Genomic DNA, 24,343 nt, shown 5'->3' on the forward strand with positions numbered 1-24,343 from the left:
GTAACAGTGGAGACCATCCATTTGCCTCCCGCTCCGGACATTGCTGGAGAAGGTTGAGGTGGGAAGTGCGGGCTTGGGCGCTGGAGCTCGGGTGCGTGAGAGATGGGTAGGAAAGGTAGGAAGAAGGCGTAGGTAAATAGGGTGGATCCTTATCCCCTTATATAGGCAGATGCGGTTATGCATCCCCACTTGCCTAATAAAAATCGCTTGCCTCCCGAGCGCCATGATAAATGGCGCGGTTGGGTTACCCACATCCGTATTAATGAGAATCCCGTAAAAAGGGTACACGATCTCTGCTTTGACAAGACGTGCCAAGGAAACCGCCTCGCAAAACATGCTGAGGTGGAAAAGTAAAAACGATTCGAGTAAAGGACTTGGCTGTAGTGTGATGGCGCACTGCAGAATACGTCAGTAGATTTGATTTGTGTTAATATTATTCTCTCTATGGTAATATGTGGAAACTTATTTTACAGAGCCGGACACTAGTCTTGGTGATTACAATCTTCTATGAAGGACTTGGAGGAGGAACCCGCCTTGCAATATCGAAGACAATTTGCGTGCCGGACTCGTCGTCATTGAAGCTTGGTTCAGGGGCTACTGAGGGAGTCCTGGATTAGGGGGTGTTCGGATAGCCGGACTATACCTTCAGCCGGACTCCTGGACTATGAAGATATAAGATTGAAGACTTCGTCCCGTGTTCGGATGGGACTTTCCTTGGCGTGGAAGGCAAGCTTGGCGATGCGATATTCAAGATCTCCTACCATTGTAACCGACTCTATGTAACCCTAACCCTATCCGGTGTCTATATAAACCGGAGGGTTGTAGTCCGTAGAGGATCAACTCCATACACAACAATCATACCATAGGCTAGCTTCTAGGGTTTAGCCTCCTTGATCTCGTGGTAGATCTACTCTTGTACTACCCATATCATCAGTATTAATCAAGCAGGAGTAGGGTTTTACCTCCATCGAGAGGGCCCGAACCTGGGTAAAACAAAGTGTCCCCTGTCTCCTGTTACCATCCGGCCTAGACGCACAGTTCGGGACCCCCTACCCAAGATCCGCCGGTTTTGACACCGACACTGGCTCTAGGTTTTGCTTTCTGTTTCTTCTCTGGCTTTTTGCTTGTCTTTTTAGCATCTGCGCGCTTCGGGGATGTTCTTGCATTATGTGGTTCATACTCCTTGCATATGATACAAAGTCTGGTGCTTGCTTTCTTTGGGTGTGGTTCCTTCTTTTGTTCTATAACTTTGGGCTGCTGTTTTTGAACTTTTGGTTGCTTGACCTCCTCGACATCGTTTCTTTCCAAGAGTGTTGGACAAGTGAGCTTGTTGTGTCCTGCAACCTTTTTGCACACACTACATTGCCTGTGTCCAAGTGGCACTCCATTCTCATCGAGCACGATGACTCTTCCTGCAGGTGGTGCCTTTATTTGAGCTCTCTTGTCACTTTTCTTTGCTATAGAAATTTTCTTCCTATCCATTGTTTCAGAATACAGCGGCAGTTTCATCATCTCTTGTTGTCGCACCTCCATTGATTGGCCATCACCCTGCTTGCATTGGTTGGCTTCAGCGGCGGCGTTGAGCATTTCAGCTGCATAATAATGAAGGTCATCTTCAATTTCAGCATCCTCTTCAGCCATCCTTTCGTCAGCATCTGCTTGATTTGCTGAATGTATTGCATCAATCTCTTACACGATCCTCTTGAGAACATAGTAGGCTCTGTCATATTGCTGGTCACATCTCATTGCTTTCTTGTTAACCATCAAATTTAGCTGCAGCAAGATGTCTTGCTTCGATAGTCTTGAGCTGCCATCCGATGTGGTTGTGTTGTAGTCACTTGTATCAAAGGTTGGTTGTGATTTTGCAGTCTTTGTGTACCGTTTGAGGATATACTTGTTTGGAAATTTGTCAGGCTTCAGGTAGTCCAGTATGTTCATGATGTGACGGAAGAACAGGCCTGCATTTTGTGATGAATGCAGAATACATAGTTTGTGAGGTAGCAATGAGTTTCATAAATTTTGATATGATACTACTAGTTTAGCTATTTAATGAGTTTGTTTTTCCGCTCACCTGTGTGTGTCCAGAGCTTGCATTCACACTTGTATATTTCATTCCCTGGGTCAGCTACAACCTAGAATTCATGCCTTGACCAGGAAAATCTTTCTTCATCATCATGGCTAGGCTTGTTGTGGTAGTACACAAGGTACTTAGTGGGCTCTGTTGTACTCTTTGCGCGAAATAGCGTGGCTTTTCTCAACCTATTCCTCATCTCGGTGTACATGACTCTCGTGTACTTGATAGACATGTCTTCCTCGTAGCCGTAAGTCGTTTTTGTCACAGGATTGGTCTGCACATGTCAAAAAGTAAGATATTAATCAAAGCAGAGTCATGGGTTTCATTTTTCAAAATTCAAAGTGCACATGTTTGAAGGAAAACAGAACATGATGGGGGTGTTTTTTTGTCATCATACCATGATGGTCATTGTTTGCTCGTTCTCCTTTTGCATCCGAGTTTGTATGCAAGCATTGACCTGCCTAGCAAACTTGTGTAGGTTCTCGGCCCCTTGACAAACCCTTTCTTGAGCACGTGGTTCATGCTCTCGCTTCATTGTGTTGATGTCATTCTAGCATAGAAAATGTTCTTGTAATATGCTGAAATCAACATCTTCCTATCACTCTAGAGCTGCATCATCATAAGGTCGTTCTCCAGGTTGTACTTGTGCACGAGTTCAGCCCAGGCATCTTCAAACTCCATTGGCATCAGCGCCAGTTTAATATAGTTGTGAACTCCTCTTTGAATGTTTTATACTTTTTGCACAACAACGCGAGGTATTCCCTGCACTTCTTCATGATGTGACAATGGCATAGCTTGTGGACGGTGTTTGGAAATGATTGTGGTATAGCTTTCGCCATCGATGGGCACTGGTCTGCATGAATTCAAAAAATGAAACTTAATTCCTTTTTGCACTGATGGTGAACTTATGTTGTACAAGTACTTGAACTTCACATCTAGCAGTATGGCTATCTAAGAGTGTCACATGTATTTTTTTCTTACAGTAGTGTTTCTGAACTTCTGTGGTACTAGTACTTGAACTTCACAGTTAGTAGTAGGACTAACTAGTAGTCACACTCAATTTTTTTCTTAAAGCAGTGTTGTTGAACTTCTGTGGTAGCAGTGCTTGAACTTCACATAAATAATTATATTTTTCTGAACATGTTACATATATTTTTCTTACAACTTTTTTGTCCTTGAACTTCTATGATTCATGTATTTGAACTTCACATTCATAACCAATTTTTTTCTAAACATGTGACATATAATTTTGATTTCTTGTACTACTAGTTGGACTTCTGTGCTAATAGTGGTTGAACTGCATTCTTTATATTATTTTCAGGTAAAACCAATGTACCCAATACAGACCCATAGAATGAAAAGATGATGAAACTTGATGAGATTTTTTTGAACTCACCTGTTAGAATGCAAGTTGGGTGCTTGTTGTTCATGCAACATACAAATGTATCGAACAATCACTTGAATGACTTTGCATCTTCGTCTCTTATCAGGGCAACAGCAAATATCGTTGACTGCAAGTGATGGTTTGTTCCAACAAACACTCCCAGAGGCATATGAAATCTGTTGGTCTTCTAAGTTGTGTCGACTGTTACGCAATCGCCAAAGTATTGATAGGCTCCTCGGCAGCTTGCATTGGACCAGAGAATGTTTTTAATTCACTTGTCCTTGTCCACTTGTTTGTCATAGAAAAACTCATCATTGATTGCCTTCATGTCTTTGAAGAATGAAACAAGTTTCAATACATCATCCAAATCATCTTTCCTTGCTTTCATGGCTTTCCTCCAAATCACATGCAAACATGCATTTGTTATTTTTGCTAGCAAAGGGTTGTGACCTAGGATGCTATTTTACATTGCACTATGTGGATGTTTGAATACTTACTGGTTTAGTAGGTCTCGTCCGGTCATTCTTAGGAAGTAGCTTCCATCTTCATTTTCAGATAGCATGGACATGATTGCTGTGTGCTTGACATCATGGTACCGCATGAGCTTTACGTACTCCAAAATAGTGGTGCCATTATTCTTGTGTGAGTGCAAGAATACCAACATGTCATCAGTTTGCATGAGTTGGTGATTATGATTGTACTCAATGTCCACTGCCACGCATGTGTTATCCTCCTGCACCTTCACCCTCATTCTTGCATTGCAGCCTATCCTCTGCGATGTTTTGTTTCGCTTCCTGTTAGCCTCTAAAACAGAAGATGTGTGTATCCCTTGGAAGGTGCAAACAAAATACTTATGGTTGTCATTTCCCCCCGTCTTCCTGATTCCAAAACCAGCATGTCTGGTGTATCTGTTATAAAATTCCCTTGCTTTCTCTACATCTTGGAATCGCATCTTTAGTTTTGGTATTAGATAACCCGGTAGAACCAGCGTCTGCAGAAAAAGAAAAAATAATCCAAACGGCACGTTAAAATGTAGTTTATGAACGTGTTATCCTAGAGGGAGCAGGAAATTTGCAGATAATACAAGATGTGTATATAAATATTTTTTGGTTCACTTATGTGCGTGTATGATCGCAACTCCACCGGTGTCTGTTGCTGTCCCTCTGGGATGGGGCATGGCGGAATAATCATAACAGGATGCAGCAGTGGATCACGAGGAGGAAGGAGGGCTGAAGATGGGCTCTCTCTTGTTTGTGTCCTTTTTGCTTGAGGTGGTTGTGGAGGTATTGCGATCCTGGTCTTGGTTTGCTCTTTTTTTTGTGAAGCAATCCATCTACCTTATGTCCCGTACAATTCTGACTTGTAGCAGCAGCAGGATCCAACTGTGGTAGTGTGTAGAGCACTCTCCTCCGTGTGTGTGTTCCTGTTGGATTTGTCCTGGGATCTGGTTTAGTTGCTTCGCTTTGGCATTGATGAGGCACACCAGGATAACCTCCAGAGTTACATGCAGGACTTGAGCTAACCCGTCCTCCATCGGCGTGGTTGGGAGTCTGGTGGTGGATACAAAGAATCCGCGTGGGATTTCCAGCGTCACCCAATTTGGTGGAGGCGCAAGGTTGTGCGGATAGGGCTGTGACCCAGCATCTTGGAAGTGTCCATGTGTTTCGGGTGTCATCCATTTTTGGTCTGGAGCAGGTTGGTAATGTTATTGGTGCGTTTGAGGTGTCACCCATTGAGGGGGTGGTGCAATGCGTACAGGTTTTGGATTGTGTACTTGTCGCTGGGAACTTATAAGCTTCTTCATGTGTCTCTCGTCTTACTGACATAAAAGAAAAAAATGTCTATTAGCACATAGGTTTCATCTGCATATACCTTTGTAACTGAACTTAGCATTATTCACAGCCTGAACTTCTCATATAAAAGTGGTGTTCTTGTGCATATTTTTTCCCCTAGGACAGGCATCACACTATGCACTAAGCTGAGCATCTGCCAATACTTTTGTACCTGAACTGAGAACCCTTCATAGAATGAACCTCACATCCTATTAATTCTACACTATTTGTTTACTTATATGTACCTGAACTGAGCACTCTCCACAACCTGAACTTCTTGTTTTGCAAAGGGGAAATACTGTCTATAGTTAAAAAACCTGAACCTTCATGAGTTTGAATGGTGAAGCACTAGTGCATACCAACCTGTCCTTCATGTGAGATCACATGCATGTTCTATTTTCCTTTTATTTTTTGCACAGAACCAAATACATACCAACCTGAACTCTAACACACTTACTAGTTGAACTTCACATGGCTTTTTACATGTGAATGGAGGCAGATTTTCTAGTGTTTTGTAGCCTGGACTAATGCTCACACACTACCTGAACTTCACATGGATGTAAGCAGGCAGATTTTATAGAAGTTTTTGTAGCCTGGACTGATGCTCAAACACCACCTGAAGTTCACATGGCTGTAAGAAAATAACAAACAGAAGGAAGAAGTTCAACCATACCCTAGCTAGAAGTTCGGCCAACCTTTCTCCAGCAGCTGATAGGCCACCTTGTGACCAATTTGTCGGAGAGCTAGGAGAGGAACCGCATGACAATCCATATCTTGCATAGGGCGCGAAGTTCATCTGCACGAAGCAAGAAGGTCAGGCAAGGGAAGATTGAAGAAGAAGGAGACAAGTGGGAGGAAGTTCATGTACCCTTGCTGGATTTGAAGGCGCCGCCGATGCCGCCTCCGCCACGGAGATGCTTCGTTGGCCGCGTCGTTCGCCATAGCTTCCGTCAGGGCCGTCATCTATTCTGCCAAAGCGTTGGGAGGTGAGGATGGAAGGCAGATATGGCTTCCGGAAGTCCATGGCGGCTTTGCCGCGTCTAGGCGACGCGGGCTCCCTCGCGCCGGCGACCGCCGTCGCTCGCTCGCCCGCGCCAGTGGTCGGCCAGGAGGTGGGACGGAGGGGTGGCGGCGGATCCGGTTGAATAGGCTCTGGAGACAGAGGGGAGGCGGAGGATCCAGCCAGCCAGGAGCTGGAGACGGGGGGGAGGCGGCGGATCCAGTGAAGAACGGCGGCGACCACGGGGGGAGTCGGGGATCGTGGGGAGGAGCGGCGAGGAGGGGCGAGCAGGGGGGCTGGGGCGGCTCGGGATCGGGATCCTGTCGGGGCGGCCTCGGGATCCAGTGTATCCTGTCGGGCGGGCTAGCAGTTCAGAAGTTCAGGAGGGCCCTGTCGGGCCCTTATAGTGGCTGTTGTGATCCAAATAACTATTCTAATTCTGGGATTAGAATAGTGTTGTCCTATATATAAATATATATATATACTAGCGAATTTTAAGTACGCAGTACAGTTCAACCATATCTATAGTCAGATGAACTAAGCAAAATAGCCCCTAAATCTTTACCTAATAATAAAAGACGGATGCTTTCATAGTTATGCATCGGTTATCTCTTTATATCTGACGGTTTTGTATTAACCATAAAGATTAATGGCTGAGATTAATTTGAGTAACTGTCATGTCCTCGTTACGTCATCCTGCCCTGGTTCATTCGTTCGTTCATCCATTCAATTGGTCGTTGAGTCCAAGTCATATATGATATAGCCTAAGAAAGGCTGAGTGTATCCGGGTCAAGTCCAAAAATAGGAGTATTTCTCCTTTTTCTTAGCCCTTGCTGATTAGATTAGTCAGCCACACCAATCTCAACACAGGCTCTGTTGGTTGCAAAAAGAAAAAATCTCTCTTGCTACGACTCTGCTCTCCCCACTCCCGCCGAGGTAGCCCTGATGCCATGGTGCACCACTTCATCTCGCAGCCTAGGAGCCCACAGTAGGAACCTCGTGCAATGCCTAAGCCTACCGCTCAACCCTGCCGTCAAGGTTTCCTCTGGGCCCGCCTTCTTGCACTTCCGTCATCGACCTCATGGAGCCGACATAGGTGGTGACCCAACAGAGGATGCTGAGTGGCTGGACATGCGTCTAGCAACAAGCATAACGTGCTCAGGGACCCCTTCTTTGTATGTATCTCCCAATGTTGGCCAAATTACTAATTGTTGCTGCCTCAGTCTCCAGCCTGACGGCGCAAGGCATTGCTCACACCAGCATGGCCCCCCATGCTCCTGGCGTCGACCCTCCTCACCTCCTAGATGTGAGCATGTGCTTGCAGCAGCTCAATCCCTGTGGCTCCATCAAAGAGGAGCAGCAAGCGAGAACTCGCCATGGGCATTATCGCTCCTCATCGAACTTGCTATTGCGGCCTCCACTGTGAAGCCCATGGATGACCTCTAATCTGCATAATGTAAATAGGAGGAATGTGAGCTTGCTGGTGGGAGCAACATCAATAAGAGTAGGGAAGGTGTCAGGCTCGAACCACATATTTAGCATTTGGTTGCGTGAGCAGGTTTATTAGAGGCATCTCTAAGTGAAAATTCCATTCAGTTTTCTCCACATCTTTGAAGCCACAATAAGAACCCTAAGAGGATTTGGTAAGATGGTACTAGAGTAACTCGCTACTTATGTTCAAAATCCAGAACAATGGCTTCCACTTCATGTTAGCAAAGGTACAACTTAACCTATACTGTATGCATGTCATATAGGATATATGTGACTCTTAATTATGTAATTTGTATAATTCTGCAGCTCAACACGAGTTTTAGTGAACATCTTTGTTGTTTGGCAGGCGCGACACAAAGAATCGACTACTACAAACTCCTCATGAAGGCCGTCAGACATCGTTTGCATACGCGCTCGAAGCTTTCAATCTCGTTGTTCTGCCGAGTCTACCGAAACATCGTCCACACGTGCTCCATCCAAGGTACCACATTGTCCAATTCTACAATCAGTTTTGCACTTCAAACTAAAGACTTCACAGTGTAAGGAAGATGTAATTTTGAAACCTTTTGTGTTTCTTTGCATTGAAAAGATAGAGGTTCAGGGAAAGAAATGCGGAATTAATCCTTTTGTTACTGTCTTTGCATTAAGAATAGGGAAAAATGTCAAGGAAAGAATAATTAGCAAACAACACCAAAAAATTTATATAGGAATAGAGTTAGTCTTCATCTTAACAGAGCTAGTGGTCTGCACCAACATAGTCGATATGCAGTGGTAGCACCTCTACTACCAGCTCTCCCTGTTGTAGCTCGCTGTGCATGTGCTCATGAACGTGGCGGCACAGTCGCCGGATGCGAAGAAGCTCGACTGCTCGCTATGCGGGTGGTCACTCATAGGTTGTGGAACAGGAGAAACAATATGAAGTGCATATTAAAAACTTCTCTACGCTTCAATTGGAACAATAATTTCCTGGCATTGTGTACTTGTTATGAAAATACAAATTCTTTTGGATGTCGTGGAGACGAATATTGTGCTACTGCCTGAGTTTGCATATTGGGCCTCAGTTACTCCCTTTGTCTCATAATGTAAGACATTTTTTGACACTACACTAATGTCAAAAAATGCCTTATATTATGGGACGGAGGGTATACTAAATTTGGAATTATGAGGTTATTTCTTTCTGCTATTGCTGCACATGCGAAACCAAAGATCTTCTTTCTATTAACATATTCCATCAGGATTTATCTGATGCAAAACTGTTAGTGATCGATTGGGCCTTTGGTACTATGGATTGTATAACACTCTATGTTGGCGCTACACTTTGTGTTAGGGGAAGCCAAAAGGTTATCTATAACATATTTGGTTTATAAGGTGCGTCTATTATTTATGATGTAATCGGTACACCTCTGATCATTCTCTTCATTCCATATTTTCATTCCACTAGGAGTTCTATTGGGAAGTTGTCCAGTGTTGTACTTATGCCACTCAGGAAGGTTGCCTCTTTATGATTGGCTGAATATTTATTCGTTAGTGGCTTGTAGTTTCTCTATACAAATTTGTTTGCTTGATTAAACTTTTTTTCCTGACAAGACTAGAGCTGAACTTCACTTTGCAGTGGATGAAGCTCTAGCCTATGTTCTAACAACTCTATGTACTTCTCCCACTTCCCAGTTTCTGGTTTTTTTGGAAACAAAGAAAAATACAATCAAATAGTCATATTATCACAGGATCTTCTAGGGATCACTTTTTCGATAAAATCAATAGTCTCCTTACAAATGTAGTCCTTCCATGAAACATACAAGATGTGTTTATGTGTTCGAAGGTGAGATTAACTATTGATTCTGTTTGTAGTGTTTGTGGCTCAGTTTTGTAGAAACAAAGTACATATATTTAAACTACTCCTAGTTGTTGATTTTAATTCAGTGGCTTTATGTAGACTCTCTTATTTGTTTCTTGTTGCTATGATGAGAATGTATCTTTTCGGCTAAAGAGATTAGATACCTTTTGTTCAAATTCAACGCTCCAGTCCATCTCTATGGATATTACTGGAAGATGAGTAGAGAACATTTGCAGTTTCTTTATTATTTATCTATGATTTTGTAAACAAAATCATGTTTGAAGAAATGTTTAAAGCCGCTCTATACCAATATCTGAGCGATCCTAGCATGGTTAGGATTTTAGCCAAGTTCAGTATTCTTTTAGTATTTTTCATTTGTAAACATTCTGGAATATTCAGTAAAAACAATACGTGCTCATGGTGTTGTCGCATGCTTTGATAAAGATTCACCATGTTTCACTAGTGGAAAAAGGCTCATTTGTCCGGGTTCATAAGGCCCATTTGTCTCAATTGGGGAACCAGGACTAAAGGGTCGGTACTTGTCGTGGTTTTGTCACGGCAGATGTCCTCGTGAAAGGACTTAGTTGTGGAGCCATCGCAACGGGTTAGCTTGAAGGGGTTAAAGCAGACACAGGGACGCAAGAGAGTTTATACTAGTTTAGCCCCTTCGATGAAGGTAAAATCCTACATCTAGTTGTGATGGAATTGATGGGGTTTCGATGACTAGGGAGCAAACAAGCTTCGCCTAAGTCTCGAGTTGTTATCTGTTGTCCTGAACCACCGCCGGGTCGTCCCCTTATATACACGGGTGACGCCCGTCGGTTCACAGAGTCCTAACACCGGTTCATATTCGTATCCGGGTTGGTCTCTCCTTATTCCTACCTTACAATACAAGTTTACATACAGATGCCGATTTACGGCTACAAGTCTTAAACCGACTACGGGCCTCAGGCCCTCATCTATCTTCTTGGGCTTTAACACTCTTGAGTTACTGATGAAGTTAACCCGGCCCACATAGGCCGGTTTACGCCCAATAGTAATATTCCCAACATTAGGCCCCAGATTGATTTGAACGGGTTCATGTCAATCCTTAGCAAAATCTTCATCTTTAACATCTTCTCGTAGTTGCTGAACCGCCATGATGTCATCCTCTCCAGTTGCTGTAAGCCGAGGTGACGTCATCTGTCATAAAGAAAACATCCATGATATCTCCTTGTTTAATAAACTCACAACAACCGAGGCGACAGCTCCGCTTCCGAAATTTTTGGTTCCTGGATTCACGCGCCTGACACATGTCTTTTTGCCTTATAAATAGGGCCGAAGGGTCATTTCTTTTCTCCCCTTCGTGCCCTTCCTCTTCGTCTTCCTCGCATCGCCAGTCTCAGAGCTCCACCGCCGCCGTCGTCTTCTGCATCGACTTTGGCCGCTGCATCAACCTGAGCGTACCAGAAAACTACGGCGACCTTCCGCATCTTCCTCAGCTCTGGTAGGTCTTCTGCTCTTCTCAACATAGATCTGTTCTAGGGTTTCGTGTTCTTGCTGTGTTCATCACCTGTTCATGTTCGTATGCTAGCTCCTGGATGCATCTGTGAACCCCTTCGCTATGTAGTGATAACTTTTAGTATCCGCCTTTAGTTTCATGCCTAAAACCATAGATCTCACATATATTTTCGCCCATTGATTCAATACTGTTCTGCTTTGAGCTTTTGAATATTTTCCTTCTTTTCTGAACTTGCTTCAGATCCATCGCTGTAGAGAAATCTTGTGAAATCTGTTTCTGTACACTTACCCATCCGCAATCTCAACTGTTTCAATGCTTAGATCCGGCAGTTTAACTTGGTGTAGAAAAAATTAACAAACCGGTATATACCATTAGTCCCCTTGTTGAACCGCCAGATGCTGTTGCTTCATAAAACTCCGGTTTAGGTAGAGCTATCTCCGGTTTAACATTGTACATACCAGTGTACTTTAATCAATGCATTCTTGAACCGGAATCACCTATCTTGTAGATTTCATCATGGCCAAGCAAGTATATGAGTGCAACTGGGTTCCTTCTCACGTCACAGATACTCAACTGAACAATTTAGTCCTGATCGGCGCCTTAGGCAGCAAAAATACCATCCATTGGAGGGTCCCTGGCAAAGAATGCCCTCCCACACCTCAAGAAGGAGAGGTCGTCGTTTTCGTAGATCACTTAGCCCGGGGCTTTAAGCCACCTGGTTCTAAATTCTACCGGGGCGTTTTAGCCAATTTTCAACTCCGCCCACAAGACAGTGGCCCCAACTCTATTACAAACATGTGTCACTTCCAAGTGCTCTGTGAGGTGTTCTTTCAAGAGGAGCCCATAGTTGAGTTGTTCAGAGACTGCTTCCATCTAAACTGCCGCACTGAGTTTACTGACGGTTCCAATACGGAATTGGGTGGTGTGGCGATTTAGAAAAGGAAAGAGGTCACATACCCTCACGCCAAACTGCACAGCCACCCCAAAGAGTGGAATCAAACATGGTTCTATTGCAAAGACACCTCCCCTGCTGATGAAAATCCTTTGCCTGGCTTTCGTCCGGAGCGGCTTAGCAATACACACCCCTTTCCACAAAGGTTGACTGCCAAGGAGAGAAGCAAATACGCTCCTCAACTGTCCAAGCTCAGAGCCTTCATGGCCAATGGTTTAACAGGGGTTGATCTCGCTCGCTGTTGGATATCGTGGAGCATACTGCCCCTTAGTCAGCGCTCCGGTTTGATGTGCGAGTATACTGGCAGTGTTGATGACCCACTGCGACATGCTAACATCCAGCTCACCGACGAAGAAATCACAGAGGCTGTGAATAAAATGCTGAATGAACCGGAACACATCTGTGCTCGAACCGGCCTGCTTCCCTTCTGTGCCACCAACAAACTGCCAGCTGTAAGAGTTTGATTTTTCTTTTTACTGAACCTGTTATTGATATATCTGGTCATTGTTTAATATCAATGTCTGTTTAAACAGGGCAATGATCTGTTTTGGAGCAAGAAACTTCCACAGGAGAAGCCAGAAAAAACAGACAAACCAGAAAGACCAACCCATCCAAAGACTAAAGTCGTGAAACGGCCTGCTCATAAGAAGAAAACCACTTCATCTTCTGATCCGGCCGCTGATGATGATGTGGGTAATCCATGTTGGGGAACGTAGCAGAAATTCAAAATTTTCTATGCATCACCAAGATCAATCAATGGAGTAATCTAGCACCGAGGGGAAGGAGAGTGCATCTACATACCCTTGTAGATCGCTAAGTGGAAGCGTTCAAGTGAACGGGGTTGATGGAGTCGTACTCGTCGTGATCCAAATCACCGATGATCCTAGTGCCGAACGGACGGCACCTTTGTGTTCAACACACGTACAGCCCGGTGACGTCTCCTACGCCTTAATCCAGCAAGGGGAGAAGGAGAGGTTGGGGAAGACTCCATCCAGCAGCAGCATGACGGCGTGGTGGTGGTGGAGGAGCGTGGTACTCCAGCAGGGCTTCGCCAAGCACCGTAAGAGACGAGGAGGGAGAGGGGTAGGGCTGCGCCAACAAGGAGATTGAATCGTGTCTATGGCAGCCCAAAACCTCAAGTAAATATAGGGGGAGGGGACGGGCTGTGCCCCCACCTAGGTTTCCACCCCAAGGGGTGGCGGCCAGCCCTAGATCCCATCTAGGGGGGCGGCCAAGGGGGGAGAGAGGGGGGCGCACCACTAGGTGGGCCTTAGGCCCATCTGAGCCTAGGGTTTGCCCCCTTCCAGTCTCCCTTGCGCCTTGGGCCTTGGTGGGGGGCACACCAGCCCACCAAGGGCTGGTCCCCTCCCAAACTTGGCCCATGCAGCCCTCCAGGGCTGGTGGCCCCACTTGGTGGACCACTGGGACCCTCCCGGTGGTCCCGATACATTACCGATAAAACCCGAAACTTTTCTGGCGACCAAAACAGGACTTCCCATATATAAATCTTTACCTCCGGACCATTCCGGAACTCCTCGTGACGTCCGGGATCTCATCCGGGACTCCGAACAACATTCGGTAACCACGTATATCTATTCCCTATAACCCTAGCGTCATCGAACCTTAAGTGTGTAGACCCTATGGGTTTGGGAACCATGCAGACATGACCGAGATAACTCTCCGGTCAATAACCAACGGCGGGATCTGGATACCCATGTTGGCTCCCACATGTTCCACGATGATCTCATCGGATGAACCACGATGTCGTGGATTCAATCAATCCCGTATACAATTCCCTTTGTCTATCGGTACGATACTTGCCCGAGATTCGATCGTCGGTATCCCGATACCTTGTTCAATCTCGTTACCGGCAAGTCTCTTTACTCGTTCCGTAACACATCATCCCGTGATCAACTCCTTGATCACATTGTGCACATTATGATGATGTCCTACCGAGTGGGCCCAGAGATACCTCTCCGTTTACACGGAGTGACAAATCCCAGTCTCGATTCGTGCCAACCCAACAGACACTTTCGGAGATACCTGTAGTGTACCTTTATAGCCACCCAGTTACGTTGTGACGTTTGGGACACCCAAAGCACTCCTACGGTATCCGGGAGTTGCACAATCTCATGGTCTAAGGAAATGATACTTGACATTAAAAAAGCTTTAGCATACGAACTACATGATCTTGTGCTAGGCTTAGGATTGGGTCTTGTCCATCACATCATTCTCCTAATGATGTGATCCCGTTATCAACGACATCCAATGTCCATGGTCAGGAAACCGTAACCATCTATTGATCAACGAGCTAGTCAACTAGAGGCTTACTAGGGACATGGTATTGTCTATGTATCCACACATGTATATGAGTTTCCTATCAATACAATTCTAGCATGGATAATAAACGATTATCATGAACAAGGAAATATAATAATAACCAATTTATTATTGCCTCTAGGGCATATTTCCAACAGTCTCCCACTTGCACTAGAGTCAATAATCCAGTTCGCATCGATATGTGATTAACACTCAAGGTCACATCCCCATGTGACTAACACCCAAAGAGTTCTGGGTTTGATCATGTTATGCTTGTGAGAGAGGTTTCAGTCAACGGGTCTGCAGCATTCAGATCCGTATGTACTTCGCAAATTTCTATGTCATCTTGTAGATGCAACTACTACGCTACATTTGGAGCCATTTCAAATAACTGTTCTACTTGGAGCTAATCTAAATTGTTGCTCCATTATACGTATCCGGTATCTCTTCTCAGAGCTATCCGGATAGGTGTTAAGCTTGCATCGACGTAACTCTTTACGTCGAACTCTTTATCACCTCCATAATCGAGAAACATATCCTTATTCCTCTAAGGATAATTTAGACCGCTATCTGGTGATCTACTCCTAGATCACCTTTGTACCCTCTTGCCAAATATGTGGCAAGGCACACATCAGGTGTGGTACTCAGCATGGCATACCGTATGGAGCCTATGACAAAAGCATAGGGGACGACCTTCGTCCTTCCTCTTTCTTCTACCGTGGTCGAGCTTTAAGTCTTAACTTCATACCTTACAACTCAGGCAAGAACTCCTTCATCTTGAACACCTTCAAGATCATGTCAAGGTATGTGCTCATTTGAAAGTACCATTAAGCGTTTTGATCTATCCTTATAGATCTTGATGCTCAATGTTGAAGTAGCTTAATCCAGGCTTTCCATTGAAAAAACACTTTCCAAATAACCCTATATGCTTTCCAGAAATTCTACATCATTTCTGATCAACAACATATACTCATCAGAAATTCTATAGTGCTCCCACTCACTTCTTTGGAAATACAAGTTTCTCATAAAACTTTGATCATCTCATCAAAGCATACATTCCAACTCCGAGATGCTTACTCCAGTCCTTAGAAGGATTGCTGGAGCTTTGCATACTTGTTAGCATCTTTCAGGATTGACAAAACCTTCCGGTTGTATCACACACAACCTTTCCTCAAGAAAATCGTCGAGGAAACAATGTTTTGACATCCTATCTGCAAGATTTCATAAATAATGCAGTAATCGCTAATATAATTCCAACAGACTCTTAGCATCGCTACGAGTGAGAAAGTCTCATCGTAGTCAACTCCTTGAACTTGTCGGAAAACATCTTAACGACAAGTCGAGCTTTCTTAATGGTGATACTTACCATCATTGTCCGTCTTCCTTTTAAAATCCATATTTACCTAACAGCCTTACGACCATCAAGTAGTTCTTCCAAAGTCTACACTTTGTTTTCATATATGGATCCTCTCTCGGTTATATGGCCTCGAGCCATTTTGGAATCCAGGCCCACCATCACTTCTCCATAGCTCGTAGGTTCATTGTTGTCTAGCAACATGACTTCCAAGACAGGATTACGTACCATTCTGAAGTAGTACGCATCCTTGTCATCCCACGAGGTTTGGTAGTGACTTGATCTGAAGTTTCATGATCACTATCATAAGCTTCCACTTCAATTGGTGTAGGTGCCGCAGGAACAACTCCCTGTGCCCTGCCACACACTAGTTGAAGAGACGGTTCAATAACCTCATCAAGTCTCCACCATCCTCCCACTCAATTCTTTCAAGAGAAACTTTTCCTCGGGAAAGGACCCGATTCTAGAAACAATCCCTTATTGCTTTCGGATCTGAGACAGTAGGTACACCCAACTATTTTGGTTGTCCTATGAAGATGCATTTATCCGCTTTGGGTTCGAGCTTGTCAGCCTGAAACTTTTCACATAAGCGTCGCAGCCCCAAACCTTTTAACAAATGACATCTTATGTTTCTCTAAACCATAGTTCATACGGTGTCATCTCATCGGAATTACGTGGTGCCCTATTTAAAGTGAATGTGGTTGTCTCTAATGCCTAACCCATAAACTATCATGGTAATGCGATAAGAGACATCATGGTATGCATCATATCCAATAGGGTGCAGTTATGATGTTCGGACACACCATCATACTATGGTGTTTCAGGCTGTATTAGTTGTGAAACAATTTCCACAATGTCTTAATTCTGTGCCAAACTCATAATTCAGATATTCATCTCTATGATCATATCATAGATATTTTATCCTCTTGTCACAACGATCTCTCACCTTCACCTTGAAATTACTTGAACCTTTCAATAATTCAGACTCGTGATTCATCAAGTAAATATACTCAACATCTACTCAAATCATCTGTGAAGTAAGAACATAACGATATCCACTACACGCCTCAGCACTCACTGGACTACACACATCAAAATGTATTACTTCCAACAAGTTGCTTTCTAGTTCCATTTTACTGAAAACGAGGCTTTCAGTCATCTTGCCCATGTGGTACAATTTGCATTTCTCAAGTGATTCAAAATCAAGTGAATCCAAACGGTCCATTTGCATGGAGTTTCTTCATGCATATACACCAATAGACATGGTTCGCATGTCTCAAACTTTTCAAAAACGAGTGAGCCCAAAGATCCATCAACATGGAGCTTCTTCATGCGTTTTATACCAATATGACTTACGTGGCAGTGCCACAAGTAGGTGGTACTATCATTACTATCTTATATCTTTTGGCATGAACATGTGTATCACTACGATCGAGATTCAATAAACCATTCATTTTAGGTGCAAGACCACTGAAGGTATTATTCAAATAAACAGAGTAACCATTATTCTCCTTAAATGAATAACCGTATTGCGATAGACATAATTCAATCATGTCTATGCTCAACGCAAACACCAATCTCGATGGTAGAGGGAGCGTGCGATGCTTGATCACATCAAGCTTGGGAAAAACTTCCAACACATATCGCCAGCTCACCTTTAGCTAGTCTCCGTTTACTCCGCAGCCTTTTATTTCGAGTTTACTAACACTTAGCAACCGAACCGGTATCTAATACCATGGTGCTACTAGGAGTACTAGTAACATACACATTGACACAATGTATATCCAATATACTTCTATCGACCTTGCCAGCCTTGTCATCTACCAAGTATCTAGGGTAATTCTGCTCCAGTGGCTGTTCCCCTTATTACAGAAGCACTTAGTCTCGGGTTTGGTTTCAACCTTGGGTTTCTTCACTAGAGCAGCAGCTGATTTGCCGTTTCATGAAGTATCCCTTCTTGCCCTTGCCCTTCTTGAAACTAGTGGTTTCACCAACCATCAACAATTGATGCTCCTTCTTGATTTCTACTTTTGTGGTGTCAAACATCGTGAATATCTCAAGGATCATCATATATGTCCATGATATATTATAGTTCGTCACGAAGCTCTAGCAGCTTGGTGGTAATGAGTTCGGAGAAACATCACTATCTCATCTGGAAGATCAACTCCCACTCGATTCAAATGATTGTTGTACTCAGACAATCTGAGCACAAGCTCAACAATTGAGCTTTTCTCCCTTAGTTTGCAGGCTAAGAAAATCGTCGGAGGTCTTATACCTCTTGACATGGGTGCGAGCTTGAAATCCCAATTTCCGCCCTCGAAACATCTCATATGTTTCGCAACGTTTCAAAACATCTTCGGTGCCTCAACTCTAAACCGTTTAACTGAACTATCACGTAGTTATCAAAATGTGTATGTCAGATGTTCGCAACATCCACAGACGAGGTTTGAGGTTCAGCACACTGAGCGGTGCATTAAGGACACAAGCCTTCTATGAAGCAATGAGGACAATCCTCAGTTTATGGACCTAGTCCGCATAATTGCTACTATCAACTTTCAACTAAATTTTCTCCAGGAACATATCTAAACAGTAGAACTGAAGCGCGAGCCACGACATAATTTGCAAAGACCTTTTGACTATGTTCAGGATAATTAAGTTCATGTTATGAACTCCCACTTAGATAGACATCCCTCTATTCATCTAAGTGATTACATGATCCGAGTCAACTAGGCCCTGTCCGATCATCACGTGAGACAGACTAGTCAACATCGGTGAACATCTTCATGTTGATCGTATCTTCTATTCGACTCATGTTTGTCCTTTCGGTCTTCTGTGTTCCGAGGCCATGTCTGTACATGCTATGCTCGTCAAGTCAACCTAAGTGTTTGCATGTGTAAATCTGTCTTACACCCGTTGTATGTGAACGTTGGAATCTATCACACCCGATCATCACGTGGTGCTTCGAAACAACGAACTATTGCAATGGTGCACAGTTAGGGGGAGCACTTTCTTGAAATTATTATGAGGGATCATCTTATTTACTACCGTCGTTCAAAGTAAACAAGATGCAAAAACATGATAAACATCACATGCAATCAAATAATAGTGACATGATATGGCCAATATCATATAGCTCCTTTGATCTCCATCTTGGGGCTCCATGATCATCTTGTCACCGGCATGACACCATGATCTCCATCATCATGATCTCCATCATCGTGTCTCCATGAGGTTGCTCGCCAACTATTACTTCTACTACTATGGCTAACACATTTAGTAATAAAGTAAAGTAATTTACATGGCGTTTCTCAATGACACGCATGTCATACAAAAAATAAAGACAACTCCTATGGCTCCTGCCGGTTGTCATACTCATCGACATGCAAGTCGTGATTCCTATTACAAGAACATGATCTCATACATCACATATATATCATTCATCACATCCTTTGGCCATATCACATCACAAAACACTTGCTGCAAAAACAAGTTAGACGTCCTCTAATTGTTGTTGCAAGTTTTTTACGTGGCTGCTATAGGTTTCTAGCAAGAACGTTTCTTACCTACGCCAAAACCACAACGTGAATTGCCAATTTATATTTACCCTTCATAAGGACCCTGATCATCGAATCCGATCCGACTAAAGTGGGAGAGACAGACACTCGCCAGCCACCTTATGCAACTAGTGCATGTTAGTCGGTGGAACCGGTCTCACGTAAGCGTACGTGTAGTGTTGGTCCGGGCCGCTTCATCCCACGATGCCGCCGAATCAAGATAAGACTAGTAACGGCAAGATAATTGACAATATCGACGCCCACAACTACTTTGTGTTCTACTCGTGCATAGTAACTACGCATAGACCTAGCTCATGATGCCATTGTTGGGGAATGTAGCAGAAATTCAAAATTTTCTACGCATCACCAAGATCAATCTATGGAGTAATCTAGCAACGAGGGGAAGGAGAGTGCATCTACATACCCTTGTAGATCGCTAAGCGGAAGCGTTCAAGTGAACAGAGTTGATGGAGTCGTACTTGTCGTGATCCAAATCACCGATGATCCTAGTGCCGAACGGACGGCACCTCCGTGTTCAACACACGTACAGCCCGGTGACGTCTCCTACGCCTTGATCCAGCAAGGGGAGAAGGAGAGGTTGGGGAAGACTCCATCCAGCAGCAGCACGACAGTGTGGTGGTGGTGGAGGAGCGTGGTACTCCAGCAAGGCTTCGCCAAGCACCACAAGAGACGAGGAGGGAGAGGGGTAGGGCTGCGCCAAGAAGGAGATTGAATCATGTCTATGGCAGCCCAAAACCTCAAGTATATATAGGGGGAGGGGAGGGGCTGCGCCCCCACCTAGGTTTCCACCCCTAGGGGTGGCGGCCAGCCCTAGATCCCATCTAGGGGGGCGGCCAAGGGGGGAGAGAGGGGGGCACACCACTAGGTGGGCCTTAGGCCCATCTGAGCCTAGGGTTTGCCCCCTTCCACTCTCCCTTGCGCCTTGGGCCTTGGTGGGGGGGGCGCACCAGCCCACCTGGGGCTGGTCCCCTCCCACACTTGGCCCATGCAGCCCTCCGGGGCTGGTGGCCCCACTTGGTGGACCACCGGGACCCTCCCGGTGGTCCCGGTACATTACCGATAAAACCCGAAACTTTTTCGGCGACCAAAACAGGACTTCACATATATAAATCTTTACCTCCGGACCATTCCGGAACTCCTCGTGACGTCCGGGATCTCATCCGGGACTCCGAACAACATTCGGTAACCACGTATATCTATTCCCTATAACCCTAGCGTCATCGAACCTTAAGTGTGTAGACCCTACGGGTTCGGGAACCATGCAGACATGACCGAGATAACTCTCCGGTCAATAACCAACAGCGGGATCTGGATACCCATGTTGGCTCCCACATGTCCATGATGATCTCATCGGATGAACCACGATGTTGTGGATTCAATCAATCCCGTATACAATTCCCTTTGTCTATCGGTACGATACTTGCCCGAGATTCGATCGTCGGTATCCCGATACCTTGTTCAATCTCGTTATCGGCAAGTCTCTTTACTTGTTCCTTAACACATCATCCCATGATCAACTCCTTGATCACTTTGTGCACATTATGATGATGTCCTACAGAGTGGGCCCAGAGATACCTCTCCGTTTACACGGAGTGACAAATCCCAGTCTCGATTCGTGCCAACCCAACAGACACTTTCGGAGATACCTGTAGTGTACCTTTATAGCCACCCAGTTACGTTGTGACGTTTGGCACACCCAAAGCACTCCTATGGTATCCGGGAGTTGCACAATCTCATGGTCTAAGGAAATGATACTTGACATTAGAAAAGCTTTAGTATACGAACTACATGATCTTGTGCTAGGCTTAGGATTGGGTCTTGTCCATCACATCATTCTCCTAATGATGTGATCTCGTTATCAACGACATCCAATGTCCATGGTCAGGAAACCGTAACCATCTATTGATCAACGAGCTAGTCAACTAGAGGCTTACTAGGGACATGGTATTGTCTATGTATCCACACATGTATCTGAGTTTCCTATCAATACAATTCTAGCATGGATAATAAACGATTATCATGAACAAGGAAATATAATAATAACCAATTTATTATTGCCTCTAGGGCATATTTCCAACAATCCGGACCTTGAGGTAGAGCTTGACTCACTTCGCTTATTTTTCACACGCCTTATTGACGATGATATTTGTCAGGATGATGCCGAAGCCAGCCATGCTGATGCTGCAGAGGTAATTACTCTCTCTTCTGATTCAAACCCTTTGCCTTCACTAAAAATCCGTCAGGCAAACCGGAAGGTTAAATTTTCTCATCCTCTTGCTTACTTGGATCCCAAATTTCTTATGAAGACCCAACAGCACGAAGCTCGCCGCACAACCCGGCACAGCGGCCAGGTAGTTACTTCCACCGGTTTACCGAACAGTCCGGTTCGGAAACGCCGTTCAGAGGTCTCTAATTTGCTTGTCCGTGCTTGTCCTAAAGCAGGCTGTTTTCGTCAACCTCTTAATCCATCTGACTCCGATTATCAGGTTACTTCCCACTCATCCTGTGGCGAGTCATCGGCTACTCAGCTGCCACCTCTCAAAACGGTGCTTGGGTAAGCTATACTTATCATAATATTTGACTTTGTTATTCCTTTCAGGGCCAAGCCTAGCCCGAGCAAGAAGGCTCGCCTGGACAAAGCGGCCGAGGAGGACGCCATCCCTGAACCGGGTAAAACATCAGATCTTGAAGCGGCTATTCATGAAGATATACCCAATGATCCACCATAGAAGGATGACGATTTTATTGCTGAAGAAAGGCCTATTGACACCTCAGGCCCTGTCAACCAGCCCACAAGCCCCATCCGGTTTGGGAGATCCACCAGTCCATCCCAGCCTGCTGACAAACCGACTGCGCCAGTGCAAACCGGTGATGCTAAGGATGATGAAGTTGTAATTACTGGCATTGGCCGTACAGAGCCCAGCAATCCTGTTGTTTTATCCAAGTATACCGCCAAAGAAGAATTTGCTGCCATGGGCAAAGGCAAGTGGAATGTTGACTTGGCGACCTACGCTGCTCTGAATGCCCAAGATCTTCATTCCGGCTACCTGAACCGGCTGTATACCAGCCGTGATTATGAAGCTGGTCTAGTGAATATGATGAAAGAAAAATTTGAGGTAACTTTCATGTGCTTTTTTTGCTTGGATATTTCAATCTTGTTAACTCTCCTAGACCCCAAGGGCCGGTTTAGAATCTTCATTCAAACCGGGACTTGCTAATATAAATCCCAATGCTTCGGAATTCGCTGACTTGCTAATATAAACCGGGACTTTAAGTAATTGAGATCGCAGCATCAGAATTTATTCGAGAAAATAGCCATTAGCCCCCAAGTGCCAAGTTGAATACTTGTATTGATCTTGGGACTTTATAATCAAGTGAAAGATGAAGATCAAATAGGCATTAGCCCCCAAGGACCAAGTGCATAACTTGTTATGTGGTTGGTACTTCAATTCTTGCACTGCTTGCTGAATCATATAACTGTCTGTATGCAGGCTGAGCTGAAGACAAAAGAAAACCAAGTCGCCGATCTCCGAGAAAATTTGATGTCCCAACAGACCGAAACCTCAAAAGCAAAAGAGGAGTTGACCAGCGCCTTAAGCGTCATGGAACAGCTTAAGGAAGACTTCAAGAAAGAGCGGGCGGGCTGGGCTACTGAGAAGGCCGCTTTGACTAAGCGAGTTGAAAATGCCGAAGCCGCACTTAAACCGGTGGTAGATGAACTGACCAGCGTAAAGCGTCAAGTGCATGCCATGACTGCCGCCATCTTTGGTAAGCTTTCTTGACTTCTGTAGTAACTTGGCCTTCTTATGATGTGTCCGGTTTGTGAATCCTTTGTAATGTTGTAGGGACACGCATTGGTCACTTGGGGTCAGATGTGCGGAAGAAGTTGAAGGCTGCCTACACATTGATAGAGCAATTGTATACTGGCGTGCAACGGATCATCTCAACTGCGTCCCACAACAACCCGGCGCCCACCTTGATTCAAGACACCCTGAAAAGACTGTCTATGCTTCCTGCCCGGGTTGAAGAGCTGAAAAAATCTGCTGCTCGAACCGGTGCTATCAATGCCTTAATCCGGGAAAAAGCGTGGGTGCCGGATTTTGATCCTGTTGAAGCGGCTCAAGGCTACCCCCACTTGAAGGAAGATGGCTCAGAATTCAATGAGGAGGACCTGAGAGCGATAAACCGGGAGGTGCGCCCTCTAGCTTGCCAATTGGTGGAAGAGGCAGACTTGTCTCATTATCATGCCCAATATGACAACCAGAACAAACGAGTGGCTGCACCAATTCCTGAAGCGGAGAATCTGATCCCTCCAATCCGTAAGCATACTTACGCTCCTGATATTGAACCGTCGTTGCTGATCCATGATGAAGCTGTCTTTTAAGCCTTAATGGGAATCGACTGGACAACTGTTGATTTCCAGCCACCAGGTAGGGAAGCAGAAGCTGAAGCGGCGCAAGATGACCCGCAACCATCAGACCAGGTCGGCGATGAAGCTTGAACCGGAGGCCGGTTTAAATTGCTTGTCTTTTATATTTCGCCGAAAAGAAACAATGATCTTATTTGGGCACCATGTTGCCTTGTAATAGGATAGCCAATACTCTTGCTTTTGAGATGCCTTCGTGCATAGATACTGGTACTTATACCTCTTTTGAATGATCAAAACCTTCAATCTATTTTTCCTGCAATCGCAAAATCTTAAACTGCCAAGGCGGTTGTACCGCCAGCCGGATTATGATCTTTGTATATATATGCAATGAAATTTAGGTATATGATCAAATCTTGTGATACAAACTACCTGCCATCGTTGGGCATGAAGTTGGCATTGCCAATCTTGAAACGGAGGTATATAAACCTATACCGTTGAAGGAGAAAGTAGCTCCTGTGTATGTAATGCTGGTTTACCATGTAAACCGTGCCGGGTTATGATAAACACCGTGTTATTTCGAGATGTGAATAGAAAGCAAACCGAGCAAATAGTCTCCGGATTAAAAATGGACCGTGTTCCATCAATTGACAGTTTGAAC

The sequence above is a fragment of the Triticum urartu genome, chromosome 6 (assembly GCF_003073215.2).
Source record: "Triticum urartu cultivar G1812 chromosome 6, Tu2.1, whole genome shotgun sequence".
Lineage (NCBI taxonomy): Eukaryota > Viridiplantae > Streptophyta > Magnoliopsida > Poales > Poaceae > Triticum > Triticum urartu.